The sequence below is a fragment of the Phalangium opilio genome, unplaced genomic scaffold (genome assembly GCF_054372755.1).
Source record: "Phalangium opilio isolate 3A_F unplaced genomic scaffold, DU_Popi_V2 ptg000019l_1, whole genome shotgun sequence".
NCBI classification, from domain to species: domain Eukaryota; kingdom Metazoa; phylum Arthropoda; class Arachnida; order Opiliones; family Phalangiidae; genus Phalangium; species Phalangium opilio.
Window position 1 is genome coordinate 6,498,204 of NW_028324152.1, and position 21,822 is coordinate 6,520,025.

At 47.2% G+C, this 21,822-nt stretch overlaps 3 non-coding genes across 3 annotated transcripts; all 3 read right to left on the minus strand.

Moving 5' to 3' along the window:
* Positions 1-2,198: 2,198 nt before the first annotated feature.
* On the minus strand, positions 2,199-2,271 carry TRNAY-GUA (transfer RNA tyrosine (anticodon GUA)). Its single transcript has one exon. It is a non-coding gene; the product is annotated as a tRNA-Tyr (tRNA).
* A 3,294-nt stretch (positions 2,272-5,565) lies between these two features.
* Positions 5,566-5,638, minus strand: TRNAY-GUA (transfer RNA tyrosine (anticodon GUA)). Its single transcript has one exon. It is a non-coding gene; the product is annotated as a tRNA-Tyr (tRNA).
* Positions 5,639-11,861: 6,223 nt separating this feature from the next.
* TRNAS-GCU (transfer RNA serine (anticodon GCU)) lies at positions 11,862-11,934 on the minus strand. Its single transcript has one exon. It is a non-coding gene; the product is annotated as a tRNA-Ser (tRNA).
* Between the last annotated feature and the right edge of the window lie 9,888 nt (positions 11,935-21,822).

Genomic DNA, 21,822 nt, shown 5'->3' on the forward strand with positions numbered 1-21,822 from the left:
ACCGCTCCCGGGTGGGCTCGAAACACAAACCTATTGGTTTACAGCCAAACGCGCTAACCATTGAGCCACGGAAGCTCAGAAATTAAATGGTTGTCACGTTATGTGGAAAAGTTTTGACTATTTACGCTACTTCTGAGACCCCACAACACCACTTCCGGGTGGGCTCGAACCACCAGCCTCTCGGTTAACAGCCGAACGCGCTAACCATTGCGCCACGGAAGCCCAAAAATCAAATGGTCGTCAGGTATTGTGGAAAAACTTTGACTTTTTACGTCACATCTGAGACCTCACAACACCATTCCCGAATGGGCTCGAACCACAAACCTTTTGGTTAACATCCGAACGCGCTAACCATGGAGCCAAGGAAGCTCAGAAATGAAATGGTCGTCAGTTATTGTGGAAAAACATCGACTTTTTACGTCACGTCTGAGACCTTTCAACACCGCTCCCGGATGGGCTCGAACCACCAACCTTTCGGTTAACAGCCGACGGCGCTAACCATTGCGCCACGGAAGCCCAAAAATTAAATGTTCGTCAGGTATTGTGGAAAAACTTTGGATTTTTACGTTACATTTGAGATCTCACAACACCGCTCCCGGGTGGGCTCGATCCACCAACGTTTTGGTTAACAGCCGAACGCGCTAACCGAAAATTAAAAGCCCTAAAATTAAATGGTCGTCAGGTATTGTGGAAAAACTTTGACTTTTTACGTCACATCTGAGACCTCACAACACCGCTCCCGGATAGGCTCGAACCACCAACCTTTCGGTTAACAGCTGAACGCGCTAACCATTGCGCCACGGAGGGTCAAAAATTTAATGTTCGTCAGTTATTTTGGAAAAACTCTGAATTTTACGTTACATCTAAGACCTCAAAACACCGCTCCCGGATGGGCTCGAACCACCAACCTTTCGGTTAACAGCCGACGGCGCTAACCATTGCGCAACGGAAGACCAAAGATTAAATGTTCGTCAGGTATTGTGGAAAAACTTTGGATTTTTACGTTACATTTGATATCTCACAACACCGCTCCCGGGTGGGCTCGATCCACCAACGTTTTGGTTAACAGCCGAACGCGCTAACCGAAAATTAAAAGCCCAAAAATTAAATGGTCGTCAGGTATTGTGGAAAAACTTTGACTTTTTACGTCACATATGAGACCTCACAACACCGCTCCCGGATAGGCTCGAACCACCAACCTTTCGGTTAACAGCTGAACGCGCTAACCATTGCGCCACGGAAGCTCAAAAATTTAATGTTCGTCAGTTATTGTGGAAAAACTCTGAATTTTACGTTACATCTAAGACCTCAAAACACCGCTCCCGGATGGGCTCGAACCACAAACCTTTCGGTTAACAGCCGACGGCGCTAACCATTGCGCAACGGAAGCCCAAAGATTAAATGGTCGTCAGGTATTGTGGAAAAACTTTGGCTTTTTACGTTACATTTGAGACTTCACAACAACACTCCTGGGTGGGCTCGAACCACCAAACTTTTGGTTAACATCCGAACGAGCTAAGCATGGAGCCAAGAAAGCTCAGAAATGAAATGGTCGTCAGGTATTGTGGAAAAACTTTGACTTTTTACGTCAGATCTGAGACCTTACAACACCGCTCCCGGATGGGCTCGAACCACCAACTTTACGGTTAACAGCCGAACGCGCTAACCATTGCGCCACGGAAGCCCAAAAATTAAATGGTCGTCAGGTATTGTGGAAAAACTTTGGCATTTTACGTTACATTTGAGATCCCACAACACCGCTCCCGGGTGGGCTCGAACCATAAAACTATTGGTTAACAGCTGAACACGCTAACCATTGAGCCACGCAAGCTCAGAAATTAAATGGTTGTCACGTATTGTGGAAAGGTTTTGACATTTTACGCTACATCTGAGACCGCAAACACCTCTCCCGGGTGTGCTCGAACCACCAAACCTTTGGTTAACATCCGAACGAGCTAACCATGGAGCCAAGAAAGCTCAGAAATGAAATGGTCGTCAGGTATAGTGGAGAAACTTTGACTTTTTACGTCACATCTGAGACCTCACAACACCGCTCCCGAATGGGCTCGAACCACCAACCTTTCGGTTAACAGCCGAACGCGCTAACCATTGCGCCACGGAAGCCCAAAAATTAAAAGGTCGTCAGGTATTGTGGAAAAACTTTGACATTTTACGTCACATTTGAGATCCCACAACACCGCTCCCAGGTGGGCTCGAACCACCAACCTATTGGTTTACAGCCGAACGCGCTAACCATTGAGCCACGGAAGCTCAGAAATTAAATGGTTGTCACGTTATGTGGAAAAACTTTGACTTTTTACGTCACATCTGAGACCTTACAACACCGCTCCCGGATGGGCTCGAACCACAAACCTTTTGAATAACAGCTGAACGCGCTAACCATTGCGCCACGGAAGCGCAAAAATTAAATGTTCGTCAGTTATTTTTAAAAACTCTGAATTTTACGTTACATCTAATACCTCAAAACACCGCTCCCGGATGGGCTCGAACCACCAACCTTTCGGTTAACAGCCGACGGCGCTAACCATTGCGCAACGGAAGCCCAAAGATTAAATGTTCGTCAGGTATTGTGGAAAAACTTACGATTTTTACGTTACATCTGAGACCTCACAACACCGCTCACGGATGGGCTCGAACCACCAACCTTTCGGTTAACAGCCGAACGCGCTAACCATTGCGCCACGGAAGCCCAAAAATTAAATGGTCGTCAGGTATTGTGGAAAAACTCTGAATTTTACGTTACATCTAAGACCTCAAAACACCGTTCCCGGATGGGCTCGAACCACCAACCTTTCGGTTAACAGCTGAACGCGCTAACCATTGCGCCACGGAAGCCCAAAAATTAAATGGTCGTCAGGTATTGTGGAAAAACTTTGGCATTTTACATTACATTTGAGATCCCACAACACCGCTCCCGGGTTGGCTCGAACCACCAACCTTTCGGTTAACAGCCGAACGCGCCAAACATTGCGACACGGAAGCCCAAGATTAAATGGTCGTCAGGTATTGTGGAAAAACCCTGACTTTTTACGTCACATCTGAGACCTCACAACACCGCTCCCGGATGGGCTCGAACCACAAACCTTTTGGTTAACATCCGATTGCGCTAACCATGGAGCCAAGGAAGCTCAGAAATGAAATGGTCGTCAGGTATTGTGGAAAAACATCGACTTTTTACGTCACATCTGAGACCTTGCAACACCGCTCCCGGATGGGCTCGAACCACAAACCTTTTGAATAACAGCTGAACGCGCTAACCATTGCGCCACGGAAGCCCAAAAATTAAATGTTCGTCAGTTATTTTTAAAAAACTCTGAATTTTACGTTACATCTAAGACCTCAAAACACCGCTCCCGGATGGGCTCGAACCACCAACCTTTCGGTTAACAGCCGACGGCGCTAACCATTGCGCAACGGAAGCCCAAACATTAAATGTTCGTCAGGTATTGTGGAAAAACTTTGGATTTTTACGTTACATTTGAGATCTCACAACACCGCTCCCGGGTGGGCTCGATCCACCAACGTTTTGGTTAACAGCCGAACGCGCTAACCGAAAATTAAAAGCCCAAAAATTAAATGGTCGTCAGGTATTGTGGAAAAACTTTGACTTTTTACGTCACATCTGAGACCTCACAACACCGCTCCCGGATAGGCTCGAACCACCAACCTTTCGGTTAACAGCTGAACGCGCTAACCATTGCGCCACGGAAGCTCAAAAATTTAATGTTCGTCAGTTATTGTGGAAAAACTTCGGCTTTTTACGTTACATTTGAGATCCCACAACACCGCTCCCGGGTGGGCTCGAAACACAAACCTATTGGTTTACAGCCAAACGCGCTAACCATTGAGCCACGGAAGCTCAGAAATTAAATGGTTGTCACGTTATGTGGAAAAGTTTTGACTTTTTACGCTACTTCTGAGACCCCACAACACCACTTCCGGGTGGGCTCGAACCACCAGCCTCTCGGTTAACAGCCGAACGCGCTAACCATTGCGCCACGGAAGCCCAAAAATCAAATGGTCGTCAGGTATTGTGGAAAAACTTTGACTTTTTACGTCACATCTGAGACCTCACAACACCATTCCCGGATGGGCTCGAACCACAAACCTTTTGGTTAACATCCGAACGCGCTAACCATGGAGCCAAGGAATCTCAGAAATGAAATGGTCGTCAGTTATTGTGGAAATACATCGACTTTTTACGTCACGTCTGAGACCTTTCAACACCGCTCCCGGATGGGCTCGAACCACCAACCTTTCGGTTAACAGCCGACGGCGCTAACCATTGCGCCACGGAAGCCCAAAAATTAAATGTTCGTCAGGTATTGTGGAAAAACTTTGGATTTTTACGTTACATTTGAGATCTCACAACACCGCTCCCGGGTGGGCTCGATCCACCAACGTTTTGGTTAACAGCCGAACGCGCTAACCGAAAATTAAAAGCCCTAAAATTAAATGGTCGTCAGGTATTGTGGAAAAACTTTGACTTTTTACGTCACATCTGAGACCTCACAACACCGCTCCCGGATAGGCTCGAACCACCAACCTTTCGGTTAACAGCTGAACGCGCTAACCATTGCGCCACGGAAGCTCAAAAATTTAATGTTCGTCAGTTATTTTGGAAAAACTCTGAATTTTACGTTACATCTAAGACCTCAAAACACCGCTCCCGGATGGGCTCGAACCACAAACCTTTCGGTTAACAGAAGACGGCGCTAACCATTGCGCAACGGAAGCCCAAAGATTAAATGGTCGTCAGGTATTGTGGAAAAACTTTGGCTTTTTACGTTACATTTGAGACTTCACAACAACACTCCTGGGTGGGCTCGAACCACCAAACTTTTGGTTAACATCCGAACGAGCTAAGCATGGAGCCAAGAAAGCTCAGAAATGAAATGGTCGTCAGGTATTGTGGAAAAACTCTGAATTTTACGTTACATCTATGACCTCACATCACCGCTACCGGATGGGCTCGAACCACCAACTTTACGGTTAACAGCCGAACGCGCTAACCATTGCGCCACGGAAGCCCAAAAATTAAATGGTCGTCAGGTATTGTGGAAAAACTTTGGCTTTTTACGTTACATTTGAGATCCCACAACACCGCTCCCGGGTGGGCTCGAACCATAAAACTATTGGTTAACAGCTGAACACGCTAACCATTGAGCCACGCAAGCTCAGAAATTAAATGGTTGTCACGTATTGTGGAAAGGTTTTGACATTTTACGCTACATCTGAGACCGCAAACACCTCTCCCGGGTGTGCTCGAACCACCAAACTTTTGGTTAACATCCGAACGAGCTAACCATGGAGCCCAGAAAGCTCAGAAATGAAATGGTCGTCAGGTATAGTGGAGAAACTTTGACTTTTTACGTCACATCTGAGACCTCACAACACCGCTCCCGAATGGGCTCGAACCACCAACCTTTCGGTTAACAGCCGAACGCGCTAACCATTGCGCCACGGAAGCCCAAAAATTAAAAGGTCGTCAGGTATTGTGGAAAAACTTTGACATTTTACGTCACATTTGAGATCCCACAACACCGCTCCCAGGTGGGCTCGAACCACCAACCTATTGGTTTACAGCCGAACGCGCTAACCATTGAGCCACGGAAGCTCAGAAATTAAATGGTTGTCACGTTATGTGGAAAAACTTTGACTTTTTACGTCACATCTGAGACCTTACAACACCGCTCCCGGATGGGCTCGAACCACAAACCTTTTGAATAACAGCTGAACGCGCTAACCATTGCGCCACGGAAGCCCAAAAATTAAATGTTCGTCAGTTATTTTTAAAAAACTCTGAATTTTACGTTACATCTAAGACCTCAAAACACCGCTCCCGGATGGGCTCGAACCACCAACCTTTCGGTTAAAAGCCGACGGCGCTAACCATTGCGCAAAGGAAGCCCAAAGATTAAATGTTCGTCAGGTATTGTGGAAAAACTTTGGATTTTTACGTTACATTTGAGATCTCACAACACCGCTCCCGGGTGGGCTCGATCCACCAACGGTTTGGTTAACAGCCGAACGCGCTAACCGAAAATTAAAAGCCCAAAAATTAAATGGTCGTCAAGTATTGTGGAAAAACTTTGACTTTTTACGTCACATCTGAGATCTCACAACACCGCTCCCGAATGGGCTCGAACCACCAACCTTTCGGTTAACAGCCGAACGCGCTAACCATTGCGCCACGGAAGCCCAAAAATTAAAATGTCGTCAGGTATTGTGGAAAAACTTTGACATTTTACGTCACATTTGAGATCCCACAACACCGCTCCCAGGTGGGCTCGAACCACCAACATATTGGTTTACAGCCGAACGCGCTAACCATTGAGCCACGGAAGCTCAGAAATTAAATGGTTGTCACGTTATGTGGAAAAACTTTGACTTTTTACGTCACATCTGAGACCTTACAACACCGCTCCCGGATGGGCTCGAACCACAAACCTTTTGAATAACAGCTGAACGCGCTAACCATTGCGCCACGGAAGCCCAAAAATTAAATGTTCGTCAGTTATTTTTAAAAAACTCTGAATTTTACGTTACATCTAAGACCTCAAAACACCGCTCCCGGATGGGCTCGAACCACAAACCTTTCGGTTAACAGCCGACGGCGCTAACCATTGCGCAACGGAAGCCCAAAGATTAAATGTTCGTCAGGTATTGTGGAAAAACTTACGATTTTTACATTACATCTGAGACCTCACAACACCGCTCACGGATGGGCTCGAACCACCAACCTTTCGGTTAACAGCCGAACGCGCTAACCATTGCGCCACGGAAGCCCAAAAATTAAATGGTCATCAGGTATTGTGGAAAAACTCTGAATTTTACGTTACATCTAAGACCTCAAAACACCGTTCCCGGATGGGCTCGAACCACCAACCTTTCGGTTAACAGCCGACGGCGCTAACCATTGCGCAACGGAAGCCCAAAGATTAAATGTTCGTCAGGTATTGTGGAAAAACTTACGATTTTTACGTTACATCTGAGACCTCACAACACCGCTCACGGATGGGCTCGAACCACCAACCTTTCGGTTAACAGCTGAACGCGCTAACCATTGCGCCACGGAAGCCCAAAAATTAAATGGTCGTCAGGTATTGTGGAAAAACTTTGGCATTTTACATTACATTTGAGATCCCACAACACCGCTCCCGGGTTGGCTCGAACCACCAACCTTTCGGTTAACAGCCGAACGCGCCAAACATTGCGACACGGAAGCCCAAGATTAAATGGTCGTCAGGTATTGTGGAAAAACTTTGACTTTTTACGTCACATCTGAGACCTCACAACACCGCTCCCGGATGGGCTCGAACCACAAACCTTTTGGTTAACATCCGAACGCGCTAACCATGGAGCCAAGGAAGCTCAGAAATGAAATGGTCGTCAGGTATTGTGGAAAAACATCGACTTTTTACGTCACATCTGAGACCTTGCAACACCGCTCCCGGATGGGCTCGAACCACAAACCTTTTGAATAACAGCTGAACGCGCTAACCATTGCGCCACGGAAGCCCAAAAATTAAATGTTCGTCAGTTATTTTTAAAAAACTCTGAATTTTACGTTACATCTAAGACCTCAAAACACCGCTCCCGGATGGGCTCGAACCACCAACCTTTCGGTTAAAAGCCGACGGCGCTAACCATTGCGCAACGGAAGCCCAAAGATTAAATGTTCGTCAGGTATTGTGGAAAAACTTTGGATTTTTACGTTACATTTGAGATCTCACAACACCGCTCCCGGGTGGGCTCGATCCACCAACGGTTTGGTTAACAGCCGAACGCGCTAACCGAAAATTAAAAGCCCAAAAATTAAATGGTCGTCAAGTATTGTGGAAAAACTTTGACTTTTTACGTCACATCTGAGACCTCACAACACCGCTCCCGAATGGGCTCGAACCACCAACCTTTCGGTTAACAGCCGAACGCGCTAACCATTGCGCCACGGAAGCCCAAAAATTAAAAGGTCGTCAGGTATTGTGGAAAAACTTTGACATTTTACGTCACATTTGAGATCCCACAACACCGCTCCCAGGTGGGCTCGAACCACCAACATATTGGTTTACAGCCGAACGCGCTAACCATTGAGCCACGGAAGCTCAGAAATTAAATGGTTGTCACGTTATGTGGAAAAACTTTGACTTTTTACGTCACATCTGAGACCTTACAACACCGCTCCCGGATGGGCTCGAACCACAAACCTTTTGAATAACAGCTGAACGCGCTAACCATTGCGCCACGGAAGCCCAAAAATTAAATGTTCGTCAGTTATTTTTAAAAAACTCTGAATTTTACGTTACATCTAAGACCTCAAAACACCGCTCCCGGATGGGCTCGAACCACAAACCTTTCGGTTAACAGCCGACGGCGCTAACCATTGCGCAACGGAAGCCCAAAGATTAAATGTTCGTCAGGTATTGTGGAAAAACTTACGATTTTTACGTTACATCTGAGACCTCACAACACCGCTCACGGATGGGCTCGAACCACCAACCTTTCGGTTAACAGCCGAACGCGCTAACCATTGCGCCACGGAAGCCCAAAAATTAAATGGTCATCAGGTATTGTGGAAAAACTCTGAATTTTACGTTACATCTAAGACCTCAAAACACCGTTCCCGGATGGGCTCGAACCACCAACCTTTCGGTTAACAGCCGACGGCGCTAACCATTGCGCAACGGAAGCCCAAAGATTAAATGTTCGTCAGGTATTGTGGAAAAACTTACGATTTTTACGTTTCATCTGAGACCTCACAACACCGCTCACGGATGGGCTCGAACCACCAACCTTTCGGTTAACAGCTGAACGCGCTAACCATTGCGCCACGGAAGCCCAAAAATTAAATGGTCGTCAGGTATTGTGGAAAAACTTTGGCATTTTACATTACATTTGAGATCCCACAACACCGCTCCCGGGTTGGCTCGAACCACCAACCTTTCGGTTAACAGCCGAACGCGCCAAACATTGCGACACGGAAGCCCAAGATTAAATGGTCGTCAGGTATTGTGGAAAAACTTTGACTTTTTACGTCACATCTGAGACCTCACAACACCGCTCCCGGATGGGCTCGAACCACAAACCTTTTGGTTAACATCCGAACGCGCTAACCATGGAGCCAAGGAAGCTCAGAAATGAAATGGTCGTCAGGTATTGTGGAAAAACATCGACTTTTTACGTCACATCTGAGACCTTGCAACACCGCTCCCGGATGGGCTCGAACCACAAACCTTTTGAATAACAGCTGAACGCGCTAACCATTGCGCCACGGAAGCCCAAAAATTAAATGTTCGTCAGTTATTTTTAAAAAACTCTGAATTTTACGTTACATCTAAGACCTCAAAACACCGCTCCCGGATGGGCTCGAACCACCAACCTTTCGGTTAAAAGCCGACGGCGCTAACCATTGCGCAACGGAAGCCCAAAGATTAAATGTTCGTCAGGTATTGTGGAAAAACTTTGGATTTTTACGTTACATTTGAGATCTCACAACACCGCTCCCGGGTGGGCTCGATCCACCAACGGTTTGGTTAACAGCCGAACGCGCTAACCGAAAATTAAAAGCCCAAAAATTAAATGGTCGTCAAGTATTGTGGAAAAACTTTGACTTTTTACGTCACATCTGAGACCTCACAACACCGCTCCCGAATGGGCTCGAACCACCAACCTTTCGGTTAACAGCCGAACGCGCTAACCATTGCGCCACGGAAGCCCAAAAATTAAAAGGTCGTCAGGTATTGTGGAAAAACTTTGACATTTTACGTCACATTTGAGATCCCACAACACCGCTCCCAGGTGGGCTCGAACCACCAACATATTGGTTTACAGCCGAACGCGCTAACCATTGAGCCACGGAAGCTCAGAAATTAAATGGTTGTCACGTTATGTGGAAAAACTTTGACTTTTTACGTCACATCTGAGACCTTACAACACCGCTCCCGGATGGGCTCGAACCACAAACCTTTTGAATAACAGCTGAACGCGCTAACCATTGCGCCACGGAAGCCCAAAAATTAAATGTTCGTCAGTTATTTTTAAAAAACTCTGAATTTTACGTTACATCTAAGACCTCAAAACACCGCTCCCGGATGGGCTCGAACCACAAACCTTTCGGTTAACAGCCGACGGCGCTAACCATTGCGCAACGGAAGCCCAAAGATTAAATGTTCGTCAGGTATTGTGGAAAAACTTACGATTTTTACGTTACATCTGAGACCTCACAACACCGCTCACGGATGGGCTCGAACCACCAACCTTTCGGTTAACAGCCGAACGCGCTAACCATTGCGCCACGGAAGCCCAAAAATTAAATGGTCATCAGGTATTGTGGAAAAACTCTGAATTTTACGTTACATCTAAGACCTCAAAACACCGTTCCCGGATGGGCTCGAACCACCAACCTTTCGGTTAACAGCCGACGGCGCTAACCATTGCGCAACGGAAGCCCAAAGATTAAATGTTCGTCAGGTATTGTGGAAAAACTTACGATTTTTACGTTTCATCTGAGACCTCACAACACCGCTCACGGATGGGCTCGAACCACCAACCTTTCGGTTAACAGCTGAACGCGCTAACCATTGCGCCACGGAAGCCCAAAAATTAAATGGTCGTCAGGTATTGTGGAAAAACTTTGGCATTTTACATTACATTTGAGATCCCACAACACCGCTCCCGGGTTGGCTCGAACCACCAACCTTTCGGTTAACAGCCGAACGCGCCAAACATTGCGACACGGAAGCCCAAGATTAAATGGTCGTCAGGTATTGTGGAAAAACTTTGACTTTTTACGTCACATCTGAGACCTCACAACACCGCTCCCGGATGGGCTCGAACCACAAACCTTTTGGTTAACATCCGAACGCGCTAACCATGGAGCCAAGGAAGCTCAGAAATGAAATGGTCGTCAGGTATTGTGGAAAAACATCGACTTTTTACGTCACATCTGAGACCTTGCAACACCGCTCCCGGATGGGCTCGAACCACAAACCTTTTGAATAACAGCTGAACGCGCTAACCATTGCGCCACGGAAGCCCAAAAATTAAATGTTCGTCAGTTATTTTTAAAAAACTCTGAATTTTACGTTACATCTAAGACCTCAAAACACCGCTCCCGGATGGGCTCGAACCACCAACCTTTCGGTTAAAAGCCGACGGCGCTAACCATTGCGCAACGGAAGCCCAAAGATTAAATGTTCGTCAGGTATTGTGGAAAAACTTTGGATTTTTACGTTACATTTGAGATCTCACAACACCGCTCCCGGGTGGGCTCGATCCACCAACGGTTTGGTTAACAGCCGAACGCACTAACCGAAAATTAAAAGCCCAAAAATTAAATGGTCGTCAAGTATTGTGGAAAAACTTTGACTTTTTACGTCACATCTGAGACCTCACAACACCGCTCCCGGATGGGCTCGAACCACCAACCTTTCGGTTAACAGCTGAACGCGCTAACCATTGCGCCAAGGAAGCCCAAAAATTAAATGTTCGTCAGGTATTGTGGAAAAACTTTGGCTTTTTACGTTACATTTGAGATCCCACAACACCGCTCCCGGGTGGGCTCGAAACACAAACCTATTCGTTAACAGCCGAACGCGCTAACCATTGAGCCACGGAAGCTCAGAAATTAAATGGTTGTCACGTTATGTGGAAAAGTTTTGACTTTTTACGCTACTCCTGAGACCCCGCAACACCACTTCCGGGTAGGCTCGAACCACCAGCCTCTCGGTTAACAGCCGAACGCGCTAACCATTGCGCCACGGAAGCCCAAAAATCAAATGGTCGTCAGGTATTGTGGAAAAACTTTGGTTTTTTACGTTACATTTGAGACTTCACAACACCGCTCCCGGGTGGGCTCGAACCACCAACCTTTCGGTTAGCAGCCGAACGCGCTAACCATTGCGCCACGGAAGCCCAAGATTAAATGGTCGTCAGGTATTGTGGAAAAACTTTGGCTTTTTACGTTACATTTGAGATCCCACAACACCGCTCCCGGGTGGGCTCGAACCACAAACCTATTGGTTAACAGCCGAACGCGCTAACCATTGAGCCACGGAAGCTCAGAAATTAAATGGTTGTCACGTTATGTGGAAACGTTTTGACTTTTTACGCTACTTCTGAGACCCCACAACACCACTTCCGGGTGGGCTCGAACCACCAGCCTCTCGGTTAACAGCCGAACGCGCTAACCATTGCGCCACGGAAGCCCAAAAATTAAAAGGTCGTCAGGTATTGTGGAAAAACTTTGACTTTTTACGTCACATCTGAGACCTTACAACACCGCTCCCGGATGGGCTCGAACCACCAACTTTTCGGTTAACAGCCGAACGCGCTAACCATTGCGCCACGGAAGCCCCAAAATTTAATGGTCGTCAGGTATTGTGGAAAAGCTTTGGCTTTTTACGTTACATTTGAATCCCACAACACCGCTCCCGGGTGGCCTCGAACCATAAACCTATTGGTTAACAGCTGAACGCGCTAACCATTGAGCCACGGAAGCTCAGAAATTAAATGGTTGTCACGTATTGTGGAAAAAATTTGACATTTTACGTTACATCTGAGACCTCACAACACCGCTCCCGGATGGGCTCGAACCAACAACCTTTCAGTTAACAGCCGAACGCGCTAACCATTGCGCCACGGAAGTCCAAAAGTTAAATGGTCGTCAGGTATTGTGGAAAAACTTTGGCATTTTACATTACATTTGAGATCCCACATCACCGCTCCCAGGTGGGCTCGAACCACCAACCTATTGGTTAACAGCCGAACGCGCTAACCATTGAGCCACGGAAGCTCAGAAATTAAATGGTTGTCAAGTTTTATGGAAAAGTTTTGACTTTTAACGCTTATTCTGAGACCCCACAACACCACTTCCGGGTGGGCTCGAACCACCAGCCTCTCGGTTAACAGCCGAACGCGCTAACCATTGCGCCACGGAAGCCCAAAAATCAAATGGTCGTCAGGTATTGTGGAAAAACTTTAGCTTTTTACATTTGAGACCTCACAACACGGCTCCCGGGTGGGCTCGAACCACCAACCTTTCGGTTAACAGCCGATCGCGCTAACCATTGCGCCACGGAAGCCCAAGATTAAATGGTCGTCACGTATTGTGGAAAAACTTTGACTTTTTACGTCACATCTGAGACCTTGCAACACCGCTCCCGGATGGGCTCGAACCACAAACCTTTTGAATAACAGCTGAACGCGCTAACCATTGCGCCACGGAAGCCCAAAAATTAAATGTTCGTCAGTTATTGTGGAAAAACTCTGAATTTTACGTTACATCTAAGACCTCAAAACACCGTTCCCGGATGGGCTCGAACCACCAACCTTTCGGTTAACAGCCGAACGCGCTAACCATTTCGCCACGGAAGCCCAAAAATTAAATGGTCGTCAGGTATTGTGGAAAAACTTTGACTTTTTACGTTACATCTGAGACCTCACAACACCGCTCCCGGATGGGCTCGAACCACCAACCTTTCAGTTAACAGCCGAACGCGCTAACCATTGCGCCACGTAAATCCAAAAGTTAAATGGTCGTCAGGTATTGTGGAAAAACTTTGGCATTTTACATTACATTTGAGATCCCACATCACCGCTCCCAGGTGGGCTCGAACCACCAACCTATTGGTTAACAGCCTAACGCGCCAACCATTGAGCCACGGAAGCTCAGAAATTAAATGGTTGTCACGTTATATGGAAAAGTTTTGACTTTTTACGCTACTTCTGAGACCCCACAACACCACTTCCGGGTGGGCTCGAACCACCAGCCTCTCGGTTAACAGCCGAACGCGCTAACCATTGCGCCACGGAAGCCCAAGATTAAATGGTCGTCAGGTATTGTGGAAAAACTCTGAATTTTACGTTACATATAAGACCTCACAACACCGCTCCCGGATGGGCTCGAACCACCAACCTTTCGGTTAACAGCCGAACGCGCTAACCATTGCGCCACGGAAGCCCAAGATTAAATGGTCGTCAGGTATTGTGGAAAAACTCTGTTTTTACGTTACATATAAGACCTCACAACACCGCTCCCGGATGGGCTCGAACCACCAACCTTTCGGTTAACAGCCGAACGCGCTAACCATTACGCCACGGAAGCCCAAGATTAAATGGTCGTCAGGTATTGTGGAAAAACTTTGACTTTTAACGTCACATCTGAGACCTCACAACACCGCTCCCGGATGGGCTCGAACCACAAACCTTTTGGTTAACATCCGAACGCGCTAACCATGTAGCCAAGGAAGCTCAGAAATGAAATGGTCGTCAGGTATTGTGGAAAAACATCGACTTTTTACGTCACATCTGAGACCTTGCAACACCGCTCCCGGATGGACTCGAACCACAAACCTTTTGAATAGCAGCTGAACGCGCTAACCATTGCGCCACGGAAGCTCAAAAATTAAATGTTCGTCAGTTATTGTGGAAAAACTCTGAATTTTACGTTACATCTAAGACCTCACAACACCGCTCCCAGGTGGGCTCGAACCACCAACCTATTGGTTAACAGCCGAACGCGCTAACCATTGAGCCACGGAAGCTCAGAAATTAAATGGTTGTCACGTTATATGGAAAAGTTTTGACTTTTTTCGCTACTTCTGAGACCCCACAACACCACTTCCGGGTGGGCTCGAACCACCAGCCTCTCGGTTAACAGCCGAACGCGCTAACCATTGCGCCACGGAAGCCCAAAAATCAAATGGTCGTCAGGTATTGTGGAAAAACCTTGGCTTTTTACGTTACATCTAAGACCTCACAACACCGCTCCCGGATGGGCTCGAACCACAAACCTTTTGGTTAACAGCCGACGGTGCTAACCATTGCGCAACGGAAGCCCAAAGATTAAATGTTCGTCAGGTATTGTGGAAAAACTTACGATTTTTACGTTACATGTGAGATCTCACAACACCGCTCCCGGGTGGGCTCGAACCACCAACCTTTCGGTTAACAGCCGAACGCGCAAACCATTGCGCCACGGAAGCCCAAAAATTAAATGTTCGTCAGGTATTGTGGAAAAACTTTGACTTTTTACGTCACATCTGAGACCTCACAACACCGCTCCCGGATGGGCTCGAACCACCAACCTTTCAGTTAACAGCCGAACGCGCTAACCATTGCGCCACTGAAGCCCAAAAATAAATGGTCGTCAGGTATTGTGGAAAAACTTTGGCATTTTACATTACATTTGAGATCCCATAACACCGCTCCCGGGTTGGCTCGAACCACCAACCTATTGGTTAACAGCCGAACGCGCTAACCATTGAGCCAAGGAAGCTCAGAAATTAAATGGTTGTCACGTATTGTGGAAAAGTTTTGACTGTTTACGCTACATCTGAGACCTCACAACACCGCTCCCGGATGGGCTCGAACCACCAACCTTTCGGTTAACAGCTGAACGCGCTAACCATTGCGCCACGGAAGCCCAAAAATTAAATGTTCGTCAGGTATTGTGGAAAAACTTCGGCTTTTTACGTTACATTTGAGATCCCACAACACCGCTCCCGGGTGGGCTCGAAACACAAACCTATTGGTTAAGAGCCGAACGCGCTAACCATTGAGCCACGGAAGCTAAGAAATTAAAAGGTTGTCACGTTATGTGGAAAAGTTTTGACTTTTTACGTCACATCTGAGACCTTTCAACACCGCTCCCGGATGGGCTCGAACCACCAACCTTTCGGTTAACAGCCAACGGCGCTAAGCATTGCGCCACGGAAGCCCAAAAGTTAAATGGTCGTCAGGTATTGTGGAAAAAAATTGGCATTTTACATTACATTTGAGATCCCACATCACCGCTCCCAGGTGGGCTCGAACCACCAACCTATTGGTTAACAGCCGAACGCGCTAACCATTGAGCCACGGAAGCTCAGAAATTAAATGGTTGTCCCGTTATATGGAAAAGTTTTGACTTTTTACGCTACTTCTGAGACCCCACAACACCACTTCCGGGTGGGCTCGAACCACCAGCCTCTCGGTTAACAGCCGAACGCGCTAACCATTGCGCCACGGAAGCCCAAAAATCCAATGGTCGTCAGGTATTGTGGAAAAACTTTGGCTTTTTATGTTACATCTAAGACCTCACAACACCGCTCCAGGATGGGCTCGAACAACCAACCTTTCGGTTAACAGCCGACGGCGCTAACCATTGCGCAACGGAAGCCCAAAGATTAAATGTTCGTCAGGTATTGTGGAAAAACTCTGAATTTTACGTTACATCTAAGACCTCAAAACACCGCTCCCGGATGGGCTCGAACAACCAACCTTTCGGTTAACAGCCGACGGCGCTAACCATTGCGCAACGGAAGCCCAAAGATTAAATGCTCGTCAGGTATTGTGGAAAAACTCTGAATTTTACGTTACATCTAAGACCTCACAACACCGCTCCCAGGTGGGCTCGAACCACCAACCTATTGGTTAACAGCCGAACGCGCTAACCATTGAGCCACGGAAGCTCAGAAATTAAATGGTTGTCACGTTATATGGAAAAGTTTTGACTTTTTACGCTACTTCTGAGACCCCACAACACCACTTCCGGGTGGGCTCGAACCACCAGCCTCTCGGTTAACAGCCGAACGCGCTAACCATTGCGCCACGGAAGCCCAAAAATCAAATGGTCGTCAGGTATTGTGGAAAAACCTTGGCTTTTTACGTTACATCTAAGACCTCACAACACCGCTCCCGGATGGGCTCGAACCACAAACCTTTTGGTTAACAGCCGACGGTGCTAACCATTGCGCAACGGAAGCCCAAAGATTAAATGTTCGTCAGGTATTGTGGAAAAACTCTGAATTTTACGTTACATCTAAGACCTCACAACACCGCTCCCGGATGGGCTCGAACCACCAACCTTCCGGTTAACAGCTGAACGCGCTAACCATTGCGCCACGGAACCCCAAAAATTAAATGTTCATCAGGTATTGTGGAAAAACTTCGGCTTTTTACGTTGCATTTGAGATCCCACAACACCGCTCCCGGGTGGGCTCGAAACACAAACCTATTGGTTTACAGCCAAACGCGCTAACCATTGAGCCACGGAAGCTCAGAAATTAAATGGTTGTCACGTTACGTGGAAAAGTTTTGACTTTTTACGTCACATCTGAGACCTTTCAACAGCGCTCCCGGATGGGCTCGAACCACCAACCTTTCGGTTAACAGCCGACGGCGCTAAGCATTGCGCCACGGAAGCCCAAAAGTTAAATGGCCGTCAGGTATTGTGGAAAAACTTTGGCATTTTACATTACATTTGATATCCCACATCACCGCTCCCAGGTGGGCTCGAACCACCAACCTATTGGTTAACAGCCGAACGCGCTAACCATTGAGCCACGGAAGCTCACAAATTAAATGGTTGTCACGTTATATGGAAAAGTTTTGACTTTTTACGCTACTTCTGAGACCCCACAACACCACTTCCGGGTGGGCTCGAACCACCAGCCTCTCGGTTAACAGCCGAACGCGCTAACCATTGCGCCACGGAAGCCCAAAAATCAAATGGTCGTCAGGTATTGTGGAAAAACTTTGGCTTTTTACGTTACATTTGAGACTTCACAACACCGCTCCCGGGGGGGCTCGAACCACCAACCTTTCGGTTAACAGCCGAACGCGCTAACCATGGGGCCAAGGAAGCTCAGAAATGAAATGGTTGTCACGTTATATGGAAAAGTTTTGACTTTTTACGCTACTTCTGAGACCCCACAACACCGCTCCCGGATGGGCTCGAACCACAAACCTTTTGAATAACAGCTGAACGCGCTAACCATTGCGCCACGGAAGCCCAAAAATTAAATGTTCGTCAGTTATTTTTAAAAAACTCTGAATTTTACGTTACATCTAAGACCTCAAAACACCGCTCCCGGATGGGCTCGAACCACCAACCTTTCGGTTAACAGCCGACGGCGCTAACCATTGCGCAACGGAAGCCCAAAGATTAAATGTTCGTCAGGTATTGTGGAAAAACTTACGATTTTTACGTTACATGTGATATCTCACAACACCGCTCCCGGGTGGGCTCGAACCACCAACCTTTTGAATAACAGCTGAACGCGCTAACCGAAAATTAAAAGCCCAAAAATGAAATGGTCGTCAGGTATTGTGGAAAAACTTTGACTTTTTACGTCACATCTGAGACCTCACAACACCGCTCCCGGATAGGCTCGAACCACCAACCTTTCGGTTAACAGCTGAACGCGCTAACCATTGCGCCACGGAAGCTCAAAAATTTAATGTTCGTCAGTTATTGTGGAAAAACTCTGAATTTTACGTTACATCTAAGGCCTCAAAACACCGCTCCCGGATGGGCTCGAACAACCAACCTTTCGGTTAACAGCCGACGGCGCTAACCATTGCGCAACGGAAGCCCAAAGATTAAATGTTCGTCAGGTATTGTGGAAAAACTTCGGCTTTTTACGTTACATTTGAGATCCCACAACACCGCTCCCGGGTGGGCTCGAAACACAAACCTATTGGTTAACAGCCGAACGCGCTAACCATTGAGCCACGGAAGCTAAGAAATTAAAAGTTTGTCACGTTATGTGGAAAAGTTTTGACTTTTTACGTCACATCTGAGACCTTTCAACACCGCTCCCGGATGGGCTCGAACCACCAACCTTTCGGTTAACAGCCAACGGCGCTAAGCATTGCGCCACGGAAGCCCAAAAGTTAAATGGTCGTCAGGTATTGTGGAAAAACTTTGGCATTTTACATTACATTTGAGTTCCCACATCACCGCTCCCAGGTGGGCTCGAACCACCAACCTATTGGTTAACAGCCGAACGCGCTAACCATTGAGCCACGGAAGCTCAGAAATTAAATGGTTGTCCCGTTATATGGAAATTTTTTGACTTTTTACGCTACTTCTGAGACCCCACAACACCACTTCCGGGTGGGCTCGAACCACCAGCCTCTCGGTTAACAGCCGAACGCGCTAACCATTGCGCCACGGAAGCCCAAAAATCCAATGGTCGTCAGGTATTGTGGAAAAACTTTGGCTTTTTATGTTACATCTAAGACCTCACAACACCGCTCCCGGATGGGCTCGAACCACAAACCTTTTGGTTAACAGCCGACGGCGCTAACCATTGCGCAACGGAAGCCCAAAGATTAAATGTTCGTCAGGTATTGTGGAAAAACTTACGATTTTTACGTTACATGTGAGATCTCACAACACCGCTCCCGGGTGGGCTCGAACCACCAACCTTTCGGTTAACAGCCGAACTCGCAAACCATTGCGCCACGGAAGCCCAAAAATTAAATGTTCGTCAGGTATTGTGGAAAAACTTTGACTTTTTACGTCACATCTGAGACCTCACAACACCGCTCCCGGATGGGCTCGAACCACCAACCTTTCAGTTAACAGCCGAACGCGCTAACCATTGCGCCACGGAAGCCCAAAAATTAAATGGTCGTCAGGTATTGTGGAAAAACTTTGGCATTTTACATTACATTTGAGATCCCACAACACCGCTCCCGGGTTGGCTCGAACCACCAACCTATTGATTAACAGCCGAACGCGCTAACCATTGAGCCACGGAAGCTCAGAAAATAAATGGTTTTCACGTATTGTGGAAATGTTTTGACTGTTTACGCTACATCTGAGACCTCACAACACCGCTCCCGGATGGGCTCGAACCACCAACCTTTCGGTTAACAGCTGAACGCGCTAACCATTGCGCCACGGAAGCCCAAAAATTAAATGTTCGTCAGGTATTGTGGAAAAACTTTGGCTTTTTACGTTACATTTGAGATCCCACAACACCGCTCCCGGGTGGGCTCGAAACACAAACCTATTGGTTAACAGCCGAACGCGCTAACCATTGAGCCACGGAAGCTCAGAAATTAAATGGTTGTCACGTTATGTGGAAAAGTTTTGACTTTTTACGTGACATCTGAGACCTTTCAACACCGCTCCCGGATGGGCTCGAACCACCAACCTTTCGGTTAACAGCCAACGGCGCTAAGCATTGCGCCACGGAAGCCCAAAAGTTAAATGGTCGTCAGGTATTGTGGAAAAACTTTGGCATTTTACATTACATTTGAGATCCCACATCACCGCTCCCAGGTGGGCTCGACCCACCAACCTATTGGTTAACAGCCGAACGCGCTAACCATTGAGCCACGGAAGCTCAGAAATTAAATGGTTGTCACGTTATATGGAAAAGTTTTGACTTTTACGCTACTTCTGAGACCCCACAACACCACTTCCGGGTGGGCTCGAACCACCAGCCTCTCGGTTAACAGCCGAACGCGCTAACCATTGCGCCACGGAAGCCCAAAAATCCAATGGTCGTCAGGTATTGTGGAAAAACTTTGACTTTTTACGTCACATCTGAGACCTCACAACACCGCTCCCGGATGGGCTCGAACCACCAACCTTTCAGTTAACAGCCGAACGCGCTAACCATTGCGCCACGGAAGCCCAAAAATTAAATGGTCGTCAGGTATTGTGGAAAAACTTTGGCATTTTACATTACATTTGAGATCCCACAACACCGCTCCCGGGTTGGCTCGAACCACCAACCTATTGATTAACAGCCGAACGCGCTAACCATTGAGCCACGGAAGCTCAGAAATTAAATGGTTTTCACGTATTGTGGAAAAGTTTTGACTGTTTACGCTACATCTGAGACCTCACAACACCGCTCCCGGATGGGCTCGAACCACCAACCTTTCGGTTAACAGCTGAACGCGCTAACCATTGCGCCACGGAAGCCCAAAAATCAAATGGTCGTCAGGTATTGTGGAAAAACTTTGGCTTTTTACGTTACATTTGAGACTTCACAACACCGCTCCCGGGGGGGCTCGAACCACCAACCTTTCGGTTAACAGCCGAACACGCTAACCATGGAGCCAAGGAAGCTCAGAAATGAAATGGTCGTCAGGTATTGTGGAAAAACATCGACTTTTTACGTCACATCTGAGACCTTGCAACACCGCTCCCGGATGGGCTCGAACCACAAACCTTTTGAATAACAGCTGAACGCGCTAACCATTGCGCCACGGAAGCCCAAAAATTAAATGTTCGTCAGTTATTTTTAAAAAATTCTGAATTTTACGTTACATCTAAGACCTCAAAACACCGCTCCCGGATGGGCTCGAACCACCAACCTTTCGGTTAACAGCCGACGGCGCTAATCATTGCGCAACGGAAGCCCAAAGATTAAATGTTCGTCAGGTATTGTGGAAAAACTTTGGCATTTTACATTACATTTGAGATCCCACAACACCGCTCCCGGGTTGGCTCGAACCACCAACCTATTGGTTAACAGCCGAACGCGCTAACCATTGAGCCACGGAAGCTCAGAAATTAAATGGTTGTCACGTTATATGGAAAAGTTTTGACTTTTACGCTACTTCTGAGACCCCACAACACCACTTCCGGGTGGGCTCGAACCACCAGCCTCTCGGTTAACAGCCGAACGCGCTAACCATTGCGCCACGGAAGCCCAAAAATCAAATGGTCGTCAGGTATTGTGGAAAAACTTTGGCTTTTTACGTTACATTTGAGACTTCACAACACCGCTCCCGGGGGGGCTCGAACCACCAACCTTTCGGTTAACAGCCGAACACGCTAACCATGGAGCCAAGGAAGCTCAGAAATGAAATGGTCGTCAGGTATTGTGGAAAAACATCGACTTTTTACGTCACATCTGAGACCTTGCAACACCGCTCCCGGATGGGCTCGAACCACAAACCTTTTGAATAACAGCTGAACGCGCTAACCATTGCGCCACGGAAGCCCAAAAATTAAATGTTCGTCAGTTATTTTTAAAAAATTCTGAATTTTACGTTACATCTAAGACCTCA